Source organism: Triticum urartu, chromosome 4 (assembly GCF_003073215.2).
Source record: "Triticum urartu cultivar G1812 chromosome 4, Tu2.1, whole genome shotgun sequence".
Taxonomy (NCBI): Eukaryota; Viridiplantae; Streptophyta; class Magnoliopsida; order Poales; family Poaceae; genus Triticum; species Triticum urartu.
Window position 1 is genome coordinate 614,565,873 of NC_053025.1, and position 17,317 is coordinate 614,583,189.

At 45.7% G+C, this 17,317-nt stretch overlaps 1 pseudogene; it reads left to right on the forward strand.

Moving 5' to 3' along the window:
* The first annotated feature begins 825 nt into the window (after positions 1 to 825).
* LOC125555012 overlaps positions 826 to 17,317 on the forward strand; it is a 41,093-nt pseudogene continuing 24,601 nt past the window's right edge.

The following is a 17,317-nucleotide window of genomic DNA, read 5'->3' on the forward strand; positions in this document are numbered from 1 at the left end:
TGTGAGTTTAGTAATTTGGGAGGATATATATATGTGCTAGTATTTGATTTATATGCAATTTGAGGTCAAAAATAACACTTAGTTTGCATATGTAGGTGTGGTTTACTTAGTGCCTTCTAAATCTCCGTCGTAACCACCGTCGATCGCCCGCACCGTCCCGTCGCCGGCACCACCTTGTGGTGAGCCTCTTGTTCATGAAATTTTATATAAAAATTGATGTTTGTGTGATTTGGATATATATTTACTCGTATAATTATCTTACCCGTACGTTGTTTGTTATACATATAGTGCCATGGTTTTGATATCGTCCCCGTCAGCCCTCGTCCTTGTTATGATTCGGATGTGGTATATATATTCTCTTTTAAAACTAGTTGCATTTCGTGTTTATGACAAATTATGCCCATCAAGTTGACATAGAAATTTTTTCTAGGAGGTATGTGAACCGGAAATTCCAACCGACCCTATTGTCGAGAGGTTAAATTTAGTTGAAAGAGAAAACGAGTACTTGAAAGAAAAATTGAAAAGAATTGAGGGGGAGAAGATGGAATTGGAGTTGCATGTTGTCGATGTCGTCGATGATCACGAGGTCAAGATGGAGAAAATGCGCTTGAAGATTAGAAAGATTAGAAAATATGCCATCGATAGTGAGGCTTGGTATCATTATGCTGTTGGATCCATTGTAACCTTAGTTGTGATCTTGATCGTATTTGTTGTTGCATTTAAATGCTTTAGCTAGAGAGTTATTTGTTTGTTGCATTTAAGTGTTGTATGAACTTTATGTATGAACTTGTATTAATTTGGTCTATTCGGTGTTGTGTAATGAAGATGAGTCGGCAATGGATGTACGATGACCGATGCTCTCCCCAGTTCGTTGAGGGCATGCATACTTTTCTGCTTGCGGCTGAGGCAAACAAGCGGGCGGATGGTTTTATGCCTTGTCCATGTGCTCGCTGTAAGAATGGTCACAATTACTCTACGTCAAGAACCATTCACGTCCACCTGTTTAAGTCCGGTTTCATGCCCCACTATAATGTTTGGACCAAGCACGAAGAAAGAGGGGTTATGATGGAAGACAATGAAGAAGAAGAGGACGAAAGCTATCCTGGCCATGGGTTCCCTGAATACGATGATACAACAATGGGGGAAGAAGCTGAGCCGGTAATGCGGAAAGAATCTGAGCCGGCAATGCGGGAAGAAGCTGAAGAAGAGGCATCAGATGAGCCCGTTGATGATCTAGGTCGGGCCATTGCCGATGCAAAGAGAAACTGCGCAAGTGATTTGGAGAAGAAGAAGTTGCAGCGCATGTTAGAGGATCACAAAAAATTGTTGTACCCGAATTGCGTAGGTGACAAGAAAAAGCTGGGCACCACACTGGAATTGCTGCAATGGAAGGCAGAGAATGGTGTATCTGACAAGGGATTTGGAAAGTTGCTGGTAATGATAAAGGATATGCTTCCAAAGGACAACGAATTGCCCAAGAGTACGTACGAAGCAAAGAAGGATGTCTACCCTCTAGGGTTAGAGGTGCAGAAGATACATGCATGCCCTAATGATTGCATCCTCTACCGCGGTGAGTACGAGGATTTGAACGCTTGCCCGGTATGTGGTGCATTGCGCTATAAGATCAGCCGTGATGACCCTGGTGATGTCGAGGGCGAGCGCCCCAGGAAGAAGATTCCTACCAAGGTGATGTGGTATGCTCCTATAATACCACGTTTCAAACGTTTGTTCCAAAACAAAGAGCATGCCAAGGCGATGCGATGGCACAGAGAAGACCGTAAGAAAGACGGAAAGTTGAGAGTACCCGCTGACGGGTCGCAGTGGAGAAAAATCGAAAGAAAGTACGGGAAGGAGTTTGCAGATGATGCAAGGAGCGTATGGTTTGGTCTAAGCGCAGATGGCATTAATCCTTTTGGGGAGCAGAGCAGCAACCATAGCACCTGGCCTGTGACTCTATGTTTGTATAACCTTCCTCCTTGGTTGTGCATGAAGCAGAAGTTCATTATGATGCCAGTGCTCATCCAAGGCCCTAAGAAACCCGGCAACGACATTGATGTGTACCTAAGGCCATTAGTTGAAGAACTCTTACAAATGTGGAATGGAATAGGTGTACGTGCGTGGGATGAGCACATGGGGGTAAGAATTTGACCTAAAGGCGTTGCTGTTCGTGACCATCAATGATTGGCCTGCTCTCAGTAACCTTTTAGGACAGACAAACAAGGGATACCGCGCATGCACGCACTGTTTGGACGATACCGACAGTATATATTTGGCTAATTGTAAGAAGAATGTGTACCTGGGACATCGTCGATTTCTTCCGAGCAGGCATCCCGTAAGAAAGAAAGGCAAGCATTTCAAAGGTGAGGCGGATCACCGGACGAAGCCTCGCCACCGTACTGGTGCTGATGTACATGATATGGTCAAGGATTTGAAGGTGGTCTTTGGAAAGGGTCCTGGTGGACAACCTGTTCCGAATGACGCTGACGGACGCGCACCCATGTGGAAGAAGAAATCTATATTTTGGGACCTGCCCTATTGGAAAGACCTAGAGGTCCGCTCCGCGATCGACGTGATGCACGTGACGAAAATCTTTGTGTGACCTTGCTTGGCTTCTTGGGCATGTATGGGAAGACAAAAGATACACCTGAGGCACGAGAGGACCAGCAACATATGCACGGAAAAGACGGCATACATCAGGGTCATGCAAGCTACGCTCTTACCAAAGAAGAGAAGGAAATCTTATTTGAATGCCTGCTCAGTATTAAGGTACCGTTTGGCTTCTCGTCGAATATAAAGGGAATAATAAACATGGCAGAGAAAAAATTCCAGAACCTAAAGTCTCATGACTGCCACGTGATTATGACGCAACTGCTTCCGGTTGCATTGAGGGGGCTTCTACCGGAAACGTTCGATTAGCCATTGTGAAGCTATGTGCATTTCTCAATGCAATCTCTCAGAAGGTAATCGATCCAGAAATCATACCAAGGTTAGAGAATGATTTGGTGCAATGTCTTTTCAGTTTCGAGTTGGTGTTCCCACCATCCTTCTTCAACATCATGACGCACATCCTAGTTCACCTATGCGAAGAGATTAACGTTTTGGGTCCTGTATTTCTACACAATATGTTCCCCTTTGAGAGGTTCATGGGAGTCTTAAAGAAATATGTTCGTAACCGTGCTAGGCCAGAAGGAAGCTTCTCCAAGGGCCATCAAAATGAGGAGGTCATTGAGTTTTGTATTGACTTTATTCCTGACCTTAAGCCGATTGGTGTTCCTGAATCGCGGCATAAGGGCAGACTGGATGGAAAAGGCACGCTAGGAGGGGAACAAATAATATGTATGGACGGACATTCTCTCACTGAAGCACACTACACAGTTCTACAGAATTCCGCCTTGGTGGCTCCGTATATGGATGAACACAAGAATTTGCTACGCTCCAAACACCCGGACCGGTCTGATGACTGGATTACACGTGAACAAACCAGGAGTTTCGCCAGCTGGTTGCAGACACGTACCATGCATGACACCTCTATTGAAGATGACCTGTACTTGCTGTCCCAGTTACCATCTTCGAATATAATGACTTTCAAAGGGTACGAGATAAATGGTAATAAATTTTACACGATCGCCCAAGATAAGAAGAGCACCAACCAAAATAGTTTTGTCCACTTTGATGCAGAAACCAAGACCGGAAAGGAAACATATTATGGTTATATACAGGACATATGGGAACTTGACTATCGACGTGGTTTGAAGGTCCCTTTGTTTCGGTGCAAATGGGTCAATATGACACGAGGCGGGGTAACGGAGGACCCGCAGTACGGAATAACAACAGTGGATCTCAACAATCTTGCGTATGCAGACGAACCATTCGTCCTAGCCAATGATGTGGCATAGGTTTTCTATGTGAAGGACATGTCTACCAAGCCAAGAAAAAGAAAAGATAAGGAAGCGAATGCATCATACGATGAGCCAAAGTGGCACATAGTTCTTTATGGGAAGAGAAACATCGTGGGAGTGGATGACAAGACAGACAAGTCTGAAGATTATGAAAAGTTTGATGAAATTGCTCCATTCACAGTGAATATTGACCCGAGCATCCCGTTAAATGATGAAGATTTTCCATGGTTACGGCGCAAAGGGACACACGCGAAGAAAAAGTTTCATGCCCAAAGATCTGGGATGTGATCGGCTTCACTATCATTACTTTCTTCTGTGTTTCACACCCAGAAGGGAATCTCTGTAATAGTTAGGGTAGTTAATTATGTGTTTTGGCATTTGAAACGCGAAAAAAAAATTATGTGCAAACAAATTCTTTCATGCCTTTACTGATTTTTAAAGTTAAGTTATTCACAAACTAGTGATTCACACTAATTTCAAATAATTCAAAATTTAAACTATTCAAATTTGAAAACTACGGGCACTAACAGAAAGTTTGTAATTTTTTGTACCTAAAGCAAAAATGTTCACAAAGAAACTCTAAATACACAAAAAACAACTCAAAAATAAATAAAGCAAAAAAAATAAAAATAAAAGCCCGCCTACTAGGCCAAAGCGGCCGGCATACGACTAGAAACCCAACCTGTTGTTGGGCCAAGATGCAGGCCCGCAAAGGCCCAGTAGGCCAACAGGGCAGCACAGAACATGTAGGCCCAATAGGCCTGCTTTGGAGAGGAGCTCGAGAGAGCTACCGCACGGGGGTTTATAAACCAGTGCGGTCGCCCCTCGGCTAGCGAGGTGGGACTAAACTTGCCGCACCGCACCTGCGCCAGCGCACCTCCTTTAGTACCGGGTCGTGGCACCAACCGGTACTAAAGGGGGGGCCTTTAGTACCGGCTGGAGCCACCACCCGGTACTAAAGGGGGTCGCTTCCCGCCGCTTCGCCTGCCAAAACAGGCCTTTAGTACCGGTTGGTGGCTCCAACCGGTACTAAAGGCCCCGCCGCGCCCCCCGTACGTCTCCATCCCTCGTCGTCGCCCCCGTCGCCGCCCCGTCCCCGTCGTCGCTGCCCCGTCGTCCCCGTCCCCGTCGTCGTCGCCGCCCCGGCCCGTACGTCCCCGTCCCCGTCATCGCCGCCCCGTCCATGTCCCCGTCGTCGTCATCCCCGTTGTCTCCGCGCCCGTCGCCGTCCCCCGTCGCCTCTCACCTCGCCGGTGAGCGCGCGCGCACACACACACACACACATTTTTTGTTTTTTAGTTATATAAATAGTTAGAAATTTTTCTGTTTTTTAGAAATTGTTAGAAATTTTTCTGTTTTTTTGAAATAGTTAGAAATGTTAGAATTGTTAGAATAGTTAGAAATGTTAGAATTGTTAGAATTGTTAGAAATGTTAGAATAGTTAGAAATTTTTCTGTTTTTTAGTTATAGAAATAGTTATAAAAAAGTTAGAATTGTTAGAAATTTTTCTGTTTTTTAGAAATTGTTAGAAATTTTTCTGTTTTTTAGAAATAGTTAGAAATGTTAGAATTGTTAGAATAGTTAGAAATGTTAGAATTGTTAGAAATTTTTCTGCTTTTTAGTTATAGAAATAGTTATAAAAAAGTTAGAATTGTTAGAAATTTTTCTGTTTTTTAGTTATAGAAATAGTTATAAAAAGTTAGAATTTTTTTTTAGTTCTAGAAACATTAGAAATGTTAGTTATATAGATATGTTAGAAATTTTAGTTATCAAAATCCAATCATTAAAAAAATGTTACTTTTTGCGGGCATATAGCTAGTATTTGTTCTCGACGATGCCCGGCCCGCATCCTCGCCGTCGACCCGTCCGCGACGACGTCCGACTGACCCATGTCCGGGACTGGGCTCCGCGGGGCTGGCACTGGGAGGTGCTGCCTGGAGGGGCACGCCGCTTGATGAGGAACCCGGCCCCGGGTCCCGTCGTCGACCCTGATCTCATTTGGTGGCGTTCGCGTGGGCCAGTTTCGGTGCGGAGGGAGCCGGCCCCGCCGGAGGTGGTACGTCGCCGTGTCAGGGAGGAGGACGAGCACGTCCATCGCTACATGGTTGCGTTAGAGGGCGGCAGGTTCTCCAATACCTGGCAGTTTCTTCAGGGATCTCACTTCAGCTATGATCCTGTGAGGGTTCCTTCTCTTTGGGTGTCCACCGCCCGCGCCGCAGGAACCGCGAGTGTCCTAGATTCTTCTGTAGTATTCGATCTTTATTAGCTACCTAGCCAGTGATATACTCGATATATAATATTCAAGACGATGTATTCGAGATTATATATTATTCGAGACGATGTATTCGAGATTATATCTATTATTCGAGACGATGTATTCGAGATTATATCTATTATTCGAGACGATGTATTCGAGATTATATCTATTATTCGAGACGATGTAATTTGAATACTAAATTGTTTTATATTTCTTTTGGCATAGTTAAATAAAAGCTATGGTGGACAATACCAACAGAGAGGGAGAACAGACCATGTTCGATATAATACGCGGGCCAGATGATGATCAGAATGAAGAAGATTATGACGGCTCCGAATTTCTAAACAACACCGGAGAGGGTGATATGATATTCGATCACGATGACCGAATTGATGAAGTCATGAACTACGATTATGACAACACCGGAGAGGTATATATATTTGTTGGGGAACGTAGCAGAAATTCAAAATTTTCCTATGTATCACCAAGATCTATCTATGGAGAAACCAGCAACGAGGGGAAGGAGAGTGCATCTACATACCCTTGTAGATCGCTAAGCGGAAGCGTTCAAGTGAACGGGGTTGATGGAGTCGTACTCGTCATGATTCAAATCACCGATGATCCTAGTGCCGAACGGACGGCACCTCCGCGTTCAACACACGTACGGAACGGAGACGTCTCCCATGCCTTGATCCAGGAAGGAGGAGGGAGAGGTTGATGGAGATCCAGCAGCACGACGGCGTGGTGGAAGTAGCGGGATTCCAACAGGGCTTCGCTAAGCGCTGCGGGAGGAGGGAGATGTGTCACGGGAGGGAGAGGGAGGCGCCAGGGCTCAGATTGGTTTGCTCCTCCTTTTTCCCCACTATATATAGGACCAAGGGAGAGGGGGAGGCGCAGACCTTGCCCCTTCCTCCAAGGAAGGGTGCGGCCAAGGGTGGGGAGGAGTCCATCCTCCCCAAGGCACCTCGGAGGTGCCTTCCCCTTTTAGGACTCTCCCCTTTTTCCCATCTCTTGGCGCATGGGCCTCTTGGGGCTGGTGCCCTTGGCCCATATAGGCCAAGGCACACCCCCTACAGCCCATGTGGCCCCCCGGGGCAGGTGGCCCCACCCGGTGGACCCCCGGGACCCTTCCGGTGGTCCCGGTACAATACCGATGACCCCGAAACTTGTCCCGATGGCCGAAACAGCACTTCCTATATATAATTCTTTACCCTCCGGACCATTCCGGAACTCCTCGTGACGTCCGGGATCTCATCCGGGACTCCGAACAACTTTCGGGTTACCGCATACTAATATCTCATAACCCTAGCGTCACCGAACCTTAAGTGTGTAGACCCTACGGGTTCGGGAGACATGCAGACATGACCGAGACGTTCTCCGGTCAATAACCAACAGCGGGATCTGGATACCCATGTGGCTCCCACATGTTCCACGATGATCTCATCGGATGAACCACGATGTCAAGGACTTAATCAATCCCGTATACAATTCCCTTTGTCTAGCGGTATGTACTTGCCCGAGATTCGATCGTCGGTATCCTATACCTTGTTCAATCTCGTTACCGGCAAGTCTCTTTACTCGTTCCGTAACACATCATCCCGTGATCAACTCTTTGGTCACATTGCGCATATGATGATGTCCTACCGAGTGGGCCCAGAGATACCTCTCCGCTTACACGGAGTGACAAATCCCAGTCTCGATTCGTGCCAACCCAACAGACACTTTCGGAGATACCTGTAATGTACCTTTATAGCCACCCAGTTACATTGTGACGTTTGAATCACCCAAAGCATTCCTACGGTATCCGGGAGTTGCACGATCTCATGGTCTAAGGAAATGATACTTGACATTAGAAAAGCTTTAGCATACGAACTACACGATCTTTGTGCTAGGCTTAGGATTGGGTCTTGTCCATCACATCATTCTCCTAATGATGTGATCCCGTTATCAATGACATCCAATGTCCATGGTCAGGAAACCGTAACCATCTATTGATCAACGAGCTAGTCAACTAGAGGCTCACTAGGGACATGGTGTTGTCTATGTATCCACACATGTATCTGAGTTTCCTATCAATACAATTATAGCATGGATAATAAATGATTATCATGAACAAGGAAATATAATAATAACCAATTTATTATTGCCTCTAGGGCATAATTCCAACAGTCTCCCACTTGCACTATAGTCAATAATCTAGTTCACATCGCCATGTGATTAACACTCACAGGTCACATCGCCATGTAACCAACATCCAAAGAGTTTACTAGAGTCAATAATCTAGTTCACATCACTATGTGATTAACACTCAATGAGTTCTGGGTTTGATCATGTTGCTTGTGAGAGAGGTTTTAGTCAACGGGTCCAAACCTTTCAGATCCGTGTGTGCTTTACAAATCTCTATGTCATCTCCTAGATGTAGCTACCACGCTCTATTTGGAGCTATTCCAAACAACTGTTCTACTTGGAGCTATTCTAAATTGTTGCTCCATTATATGCATCCGGTATCTCTACTCAGAGCTATCCGGATAGGTGTTAAGCTTGCATCGACGTAACCCTTTACGACGAACCCCTTTTACCACCTCCATAACCGAGAAACTTCCTTAGTCCACTAGTTACTAAGGATAACTTTGACCGCTGTCCTGTGATCTATTCATGGATCACTCTTGTACCCCTTGACTGACTCATGGCAAGGCACACTTCAGGTGCGGTACACAGCATAGCATACTGTAGAGCCTACGTCTTAAGCATAGGGGACGACCTTCGTCTTTTCTCTCTATTCTGCCGTGGTCGAGCTTTAAGTCTTAACTTCATACCTTACAGCTCAGGCAAGAACTCCTTCTTTGACTGATCCATCTTGAACACCTTCAAGATCATGTCAAGGTATGTGCTCATTTGAAAGTACCATTAAGCATTTTGATCTATCCTTATAGATCTTGATGCTCAATATTCAAGTAGCTTAATCCAGGCTTTCCATTGAAAAACACTTTCCAAATAACCCTATATGCTTTCCAGAAATTCTATGTCATTTCTGATCAACAATATGTCAACAACATATACTTATCAAAAATTCTATAGTGCTCCCACTCACTTCTTTGGAAATACAACTTTCTCATAAACTTTGTATAAACCCAAAATCTTTGATCATCATCAAAGCATACATTCCAACTCCGAGATGCTTACTCCAGTCCTCAGAAGGATTGCTGGAGCTTTGCATACTTATTAGCATCTTTCAGGATTGACAAAACCTTCCGGTTGTATCACATACAACCTTTCCTCAAAAATTGTCGAGGAAACAATGTTTTGACATCCTATCTGCAAGATTTCATAAATAATGCAGTGATCGCTAACATAATTCTAACAGACTCTTAGCATCGCTACGAGTGAGAAAATCTCACCGTAGTCAACTCCTTGAACTTGTCAGAAAACATCTTAACGACAAGTCGAGCTTTCTTAATGGTGACATTTACCATCATTGTCCGTCTTCCTTTTAAAATCCATCTGCACTCAATAGCCTTACGACCATCAAGTAGTTCTTCCAAAGTCTACACTTTGTTTTCATACATGGATCCTCTCTCGGATTTTATGGCCTTGAGCCATTTATCGGAATCCAGGCCCACCATCGCTTCTCCATAGCTCGTAGGTTCATTGTTGTCTAGCAACATGACTTCCAAGACATGATTACGTACCACTCTGAAGTAGTACGCATCCTTGTCATCCCACGAGGTTTGGTAGTGACTTGATCTGAAGTTGCATGATCACTATCATAAGCTTCCACTTCAATTGGTGTAGGTGCCACAGGAACAACTTCCTGTGCCCTGCCACACACTAGTTGAAGAGATGGTTCAATAACCTCATCAAGTCTCCACCATCCTCCCACTCAATTCTTTCGAGAGAAACTTTTCCTCGAGAAAGGACCTGATTCTAGAAACAATCCCTTATTGCTTTCGAATCTGAGACAGGAGGTATACCCAACTGTTTTGGGTGTCCTATGAAGATGCATTTATCCGCTTTGGGTTCGAGCTTATCAGCCTGAAACTTTTTCACATAAGCGTCGCAGCCCAAACTTTTAAGAAATGACAGCTTAGGTTTCTCTAAACCATAGTTCATACGGTGTCATATCATCGGAATTACGTGGTGCCCTATTTAAAGTGAATGTGGTTGTCTCTAATGCCTAACCCATAAACTATTGTGGTAATTTGATAAGAGACATCATGGTATGCATCATATCCAATAGGGTGCAGTTATGATGTTCGGACACACCATCACACTATGGTGTTCCAGGCTGTATTAGTTGTGAAACAATTTCCACAATATCTTAATTCTGTGCCAAACTCGTAATTCAGATATTCATCTCTATGATCATATCATAGATCTTTTATCCTCTTGTCACGACGATCTTTCAACTTCACCCTGAAATTACTTGAACCTTTCAATAATTCAGACTCGTGATTCATCAAGTAAATATACTCAACATCTACTCAAGTCATATGTGAAGTAAGAACATAACGATATCCACTACATGCCTCAGCACTCATTGGACTGCACACATCAAAATGTATTACTTCCAACAATTTGCTTTCTAGTTCCATTTCACTGAAACCGAGGCTTTCAGTCATCTTGCCCATGTGGTATGATTTGCATGTCTCAAGTGATTCAAAATCAAGTGAGTCCAAACGATCCATCTGCATGGAGTTTCTTCATGCATATACACCACTAGACATGGTTTGCATGTCTCAAACTTTTCAAAAACGAGTGAGCCCAAAGATCCATCATCATGGAGCTCCTTCATGCGTTTTATACTGATATGACTTATGTGGCAGTGCCACAAGTAGGTGGTACTATCATTACTATCTTTTGGCATGAACATGTGTATCACTACGATCGAGATTCAATAAACCATTCATTTTAGGCGTAAGACCATTGAAGGTATTATTCAAATAAACAGAGTAACCATTATTCTCCTTAAATGAATAACCGTATTGCGATAGACATAATCCAATCATGTCTATGCTCAACGCAAACACCAATCTCGATGGTAGAGGGAGCGTGTGATGCTTGATCATATCAACATTGGAGACACTTCCAACACATATTGTCAGCTCACCTTTAGCTAGTCTCCGTTTATTCCGTAGCTTTTATTTCGAGTTACTAACATTTAGCAACCGAACCGGTATCTAATACCCTGGTGCTACTAGGAGTACTAGTAAAGTACACATCAACACAATGTATATCCAATATACTTCTATCGACCTTGCCAGCCTTCTAATCTACCAAGTATCTAGGGTAATTCTGCTCCAGTGGCTGTTCCCCTTATTATAGAAGCACTTAGTCTCGGGTTTGGGTTCAACCTTGGGTTTCTTCACTAGAGCAGCAGCTGAATTGCTGTTTCATGAAGTATCCCTTCTTGCCCTTGCCCTTCTTGAAACTAGTGGTTTCATCAACCATCAACAATTGATGCTCCTGCTTGATTTCTACTTTCGTGGTGTCAAACATCGTGAATATCTCAAGGATCATCATATATGTCCCTGATATATTATAGTTCTACACGAAGCTCTAGCAGCTTGGTGGTAATGACTTCGGAGAAACATCACTATCTTATCTGGAAGATCAACTCCCACTTGATTCAAATGATTGTTGTACTCAGACAATCCGAGCACAAGCTCAACAATTGAGCTTTTCTCCTTAGTTTGCAGGTTAAGAAAATCGTCGGAGGTCTTATACCTCTTGACGTGGGCATGAGCCTGAAATCCCAATTTCAGCCCTCGAAACATCTCATATGTTTCGCGACGTTTCAAAACATCTTTGGTGCCTCAATTCTAAACCATTTAATTGAACTATCATGTAGTTATCAAAATGTGTATGTCAGATGTTCGCAACATCCGCAGACGACGTTCGAGGTTCAACACACCGAGCGGTGCATTAAGGCCATAAGCCTTCTATGAAGCAATGAGGACAATCCTCAGTTTACGGACCTAGTCCGCATAATTGCTACTATCAACTTTCAACTAATTTTTTTTCTCTAGGAACATAACTAAACAGTAGAACTAAAGCGCGAGCTACGACATAATTTGCAAAATCCTTTTGACTATGTTCAGAATAATTAAGTTCATCTTATGAACTCCCACTTAAATAGACATCCCTCTAGTCATCTAAGTGATTACATGATCCGAGTGAACTAGGCCGTGTCCGATCATCACGTGAGACGGACTAGTCAACGTCGGTGAACATCATCATGTTGATCGTATCTACCATACGACTCATGCTCGACCTTTCGGTCTCTGTGTTCCGAGGCCATGTCTGTACATGCTAGGCTCGTCAAGTTAACCCCAAGTGTTTTTGCTGTGTTCCGAGGCCATGTCTGTACATGCTAGGCTTGTCAACACCCATTGTATGTGAACGTAAGGATCTATCACACCCGATCATCACGGCGTGCTTCGAAACGACGAACTGTAGCAACGGTGCACAGTTAGGGGAGAACACTTCTTGAAATTTTTAATGAGGGATCATCTTATTTACTACCGTCGTTCTAAGCAAATAAGATGTATAAACATGATAAACATCACATGCAATCAAATAATAGTGACATGATATGGCCAATATCATATAGCTCCTTTGATCTCCATCTTGGGGCTCCATGATCATCTATTACAAGAACATGATCAATCTCATACATCACATATATCATTCATCACATCCTTTTGGCCATATCACATCACATAGCATACCCTGCAAAAACAAGTTAGACGTCCTCTAATTGTTGTTTGCATGTTTTACGTGGCTGCTATGGGTTTCTAGCAAGAACGTTTCTTACCTACGCAAAGACCACAACGTGATATGCCAATTGCTATTTACCCTTCATAAGGACCCTTTTCATCGAATCCGATCCGACTAAAGTGGGAGAGACAGACACCCGCCAGCCACCTTATGCAACTAGTGCATGTTTGTCGGTGGAACCGGTCTCACGTAAGAGTACGTGTAAGGTTGGTCTGGGCCGCTTCATCCCACAATACCGTCGAATCAAGATAAGACTAGTAACGACAAGCATATTGAACAAAATCAACGCCCACAACTACTTTGTGTTCTACTCGTGCATAGAATCTACGCATAGACCTAGCTCATGATGCCACTGTTGGGGAACGTAGAATAAATTCAAAATTTTCCTACGTGTCACCAAGATCTATCTATGGAGTCATCTAGCAATGAGGGAGGAGTGGATCTACATACCCTTGTAGATCGCTAAGCGGAAGCGTTCAAGTGAACGGGGTTGATGGAGTCGTACTCGTCGTGATTCAAATCACCGATGATCCTAGCGCCGAACGGACGGCACCTCCGCGTTCAACACACGTACAGAACGGAGACGTCTCCCACGCCTTGATCCAGAAAGGAGGAGGGAGAGGTTGATGGAGATCCAGCAGCACGACGGCGTGGTGGAAGTAGCGGGATTCCAACAGGGCTTCGCTAAGCGCTGCGGGAGGAGGAAGATGTGTCACGGGAGGGAGAGGGAGGCGCCAGGCCTTAGGTATGTTTGCTCCTCCTTTTCCCCACTATATATAGGGCCAAGGGAGAGGGGGAGGCGCAGCCCTTGCCCCTTCCTCCAAGGAAGGGTGCGGCCAAGGGTGGGGAGGAGTCCATCCTCCCCAAGGCACCTCGGAGGTGCCTTCCCCTTTTAGGACTCTCCTCTTTTTCCCATCTCTTGGCGCATGGGCCTCTTGGGGCTGGTGCCCTTGGCCCATATAGGCCAAGGCACACCCCCTACAGCCCATGTGGGCCCCCCGGGGCAGGTGGCCCCACCCGGTGGACCCCCGGGACCCTTCCGGTGGTCCCGGTACAATACCGATGACCCCGAAACTTGTCCCGATGGCCGAAATAGCACTTCCTATATATAATTCTTTACCTCCGGACCATTCCGGAACTCCTCGTGACGTCCGGTATCTCATCCGGGACTCCGAACAACATTCGGGTTACCACATACTAATATCTTCCATAACCCTAGCGTCATCGAACCTTAAGTGTGTAGACCCTACGGGTTCGGGAGACATGCAGACATGACCGAGACGTTCTCCGGTCAATAACCAACAGCGGGATCTGGATACCCATGTTGGCTCCCACATGTTCCACGATGATCTCATCGGATGAACCACGATGTCAAGGACTTAATCAATCCCGTATACAATTCCCTTTGTCTAGCGGTACGATGTACTTGCCCGAGATTCGATCGTCGGTATCCATACCTTGTTCAATCTCGTTACCGGCAAGTCTCTTTACTCGTTCCGTAACACATCATCCCGTGATCAACTCCTTGGTCACATTGCGCATATGATGATGTCCTACCGAGTGGGCCCAGAGATACCTCTCCGCTTACACGGAGTGACAAATCCCAGTCTCGATTCGTGCCAACCCAACAGACACTTTCGGAGATACCTGTAATGCACCTTTATAGTCACCCAGTTACGTTGTGACGTTTGATACACCCAAAGCATCTACGGTATCCGGGAGTTGCACAATCTCATGGTCTAAGGAAATGATACTTGACATTAGAAAAGCTATAGCATACGAACTACACGATCTAGTGCTATGCTTAGGATTGGGTCTTGTCCATCACATCATTCTCCTAATGATGTGATCCCGTTATCAATGACATCCAATGTCCATGGTCAGGAAACCGTAACCATCTATTGATCAACGAGCTAGTCAACTAGAGGCTTACTAGGGACATGGTGTTGTCTATGTATCCACACATGTATCTGAGTTTCCTATCAATACAATTGCATGGATAATAAACGATTATCATGAACAAGGAAATATAATAATAACTATTTATTATTGCCTCTAGGGCATATTTCTCAAACAAATATTATTATATAAGCAGGCATCTGGTGATCATCACATGTTTTAAATGAGTTGAAGATATATTAACGAATCGATCTTTCTTCTTTCAGCCATCCGGATCGAGCAAATCTTCAGGCAACAGGACGAAACGAGGCCCGAACAAAAAGTTGAAGGAGGGCGTAAAGTATAATATCGAGGCAATCAAACCTAATGGCGAACCATTAGCGCCTAAGAAGATTGCGGACAAGTTCGTTCGTCAGTGCGGAGTTCTTGTGAAGGACCAACTCCCGATCTCCCTTCAAGAATGGAGAGAGCCAGCAAAGCCACGTCCAGATCTTACTTTTGTCGAACGACAGACAAAAAAGTCTGCTTTGGGATACTCTCATGGAACATTTCACCCTACCAGATCATTTCACAGAAGCAGATGTGCAGAAAGTCAAGGACGCTGCTCTTAGGAAGATGGCGGTTGCATTCAAGAACCACAAGAATCGTGAATGGGACAAGTACGTCAAGGGAGGAAGGAAGACTCCAGTATTCGAGGGAACACTAGAGAATCAAAGTGCTCATTGGGACGATTTCGTGAAATTCAAGGATTCAGAATTATCTAAGGAACGGTCAAGAATAAACAAGGCCAATGCCGCAAAAAAGGATAAGTTCCATAAGCTGGGGCCAGGTGGCTATGCGGTGGGAATGTCCTAAGTGGGATAAGTCTGAGAAAGAGATGCTGGATGCAAGTGTCACTCCAGAAACATTGAGCTGGCCCCCCAGGTGCAGGACTTGGTTCTATGCGCATGGGGGGGAGTTGGACCCGAAGACAGGCAAAGTTTCCAAGAAGGCATGTCTGGACGGAGCCGAAGATAAGCTACTTGTTGCAATAGAAGAGGCTCGATCCGGGTTGTTCGAGCCCAACAAAGAGAACGACGAGCTTACGCGTGCCCTGGGAAATCCTGAACACCCGGGAAGAACACAAGGCATGGGCGCTATTCCGTGGTATCAGGGGTTTTCGGACTGGAACGCCGACTACAGAACCCGTGCGAGAAAGAAGATTGCGGAGGAGAAGAAGAGGAAGATGGAGGAGGAGCAGAGGAAGCTCGACTATGAACGCCTTCAAGGCCTAGAATCAGCGCACGCGGACTTGGCAATCAAATTCCAGCGGCAGCAGGAGCAGATCGACTCACTTAGCTAGCAAAGGGGGTCTCAGTAGCTGCAGCAGCTAGCGGATGATCCAGCATTGGATACCACCGCCCCATCCATGCCGAGAAGCAGCGTGGGTTCCGCCCCGTTTGATGCAATGCTGGATAGATACCCCGTGGATGATATCGCGGAGAACACTAACTGCGAGCTACACTTCAAAATTAAGAACATATCCTTGAAGGTGGCGGACGGCGTTGCTTATACAAATTCCCTCGATGCAACCTTCCATTGCAACCCGATTCCAGCAGGCTATGCTCGTGTCGTGGTTGATGAGGTGGTGGACCAATATTCGGGGCTAGAGCTTGACATTCCTAGAGGTGACGAGGAGCACACACTCGGAGATGCCAAACATCGTATCATCCTATGGAGAAAGGATTGCATCATCTTTCGAAGGCCACCGACACCGCGTCACCCGACTCCTCGTCGAAGTCCGCCACCGAGTCAGTAGACTCTCGCTCCTCCAAGTCCACCAACGCGTGAGGCCACTCCTCCTCCTCCAAGTCCGGCAAAGTGTCAGGCCACTCCTCCTCCAAGTCCGACACAGCGTGAGACATCCACTCCTCCTCCAAGTCTGGCACAACCTCAGGCCACTGCAAGTCCGGCACAGCTTCAGGCCACTCCTCCTCGTCCAACTCAGCCCCGTCCGCCGTCTCCGCCGCCTCAGCAATCGCAGAAGAGACACCCCGCAGCTATGGTGCGTAGTGGTACGAGTCGAGGTCATAGTACAGGAAGTACAGGCGGAGGCAAGCGATATAAATATGGTCCAAACCTCACTACTCCTCTTCCTGAGAGGGCTTACGACAGGACCGAGGAGCAAACCAATGCCATAGTGCGAGCAGAAGTCGACGCCCATTTTGGACCGCAACCGCCACCGCCGCCAAGGGAGAAAGTGCCTGTGGAAGTAGTTGACCACTTCATTCGTACGGCTCAACCACCAACTCCTAAGCCTGTTGACACAGACTATGAGCGCCACATCAGGAAGTTACATCGACAACGTCTACAGAAGAAGGCGAGCTCGAGCTCGAGCAAACAACAAGCAGTTGTCAAAAAATGCGGGAAAACCGTTGCCCAGCTGGGAGAACAGGCGGCGCAATCGGCCCCCCCCCCCCGCTTGTTGTGCCACGAACAACACGTG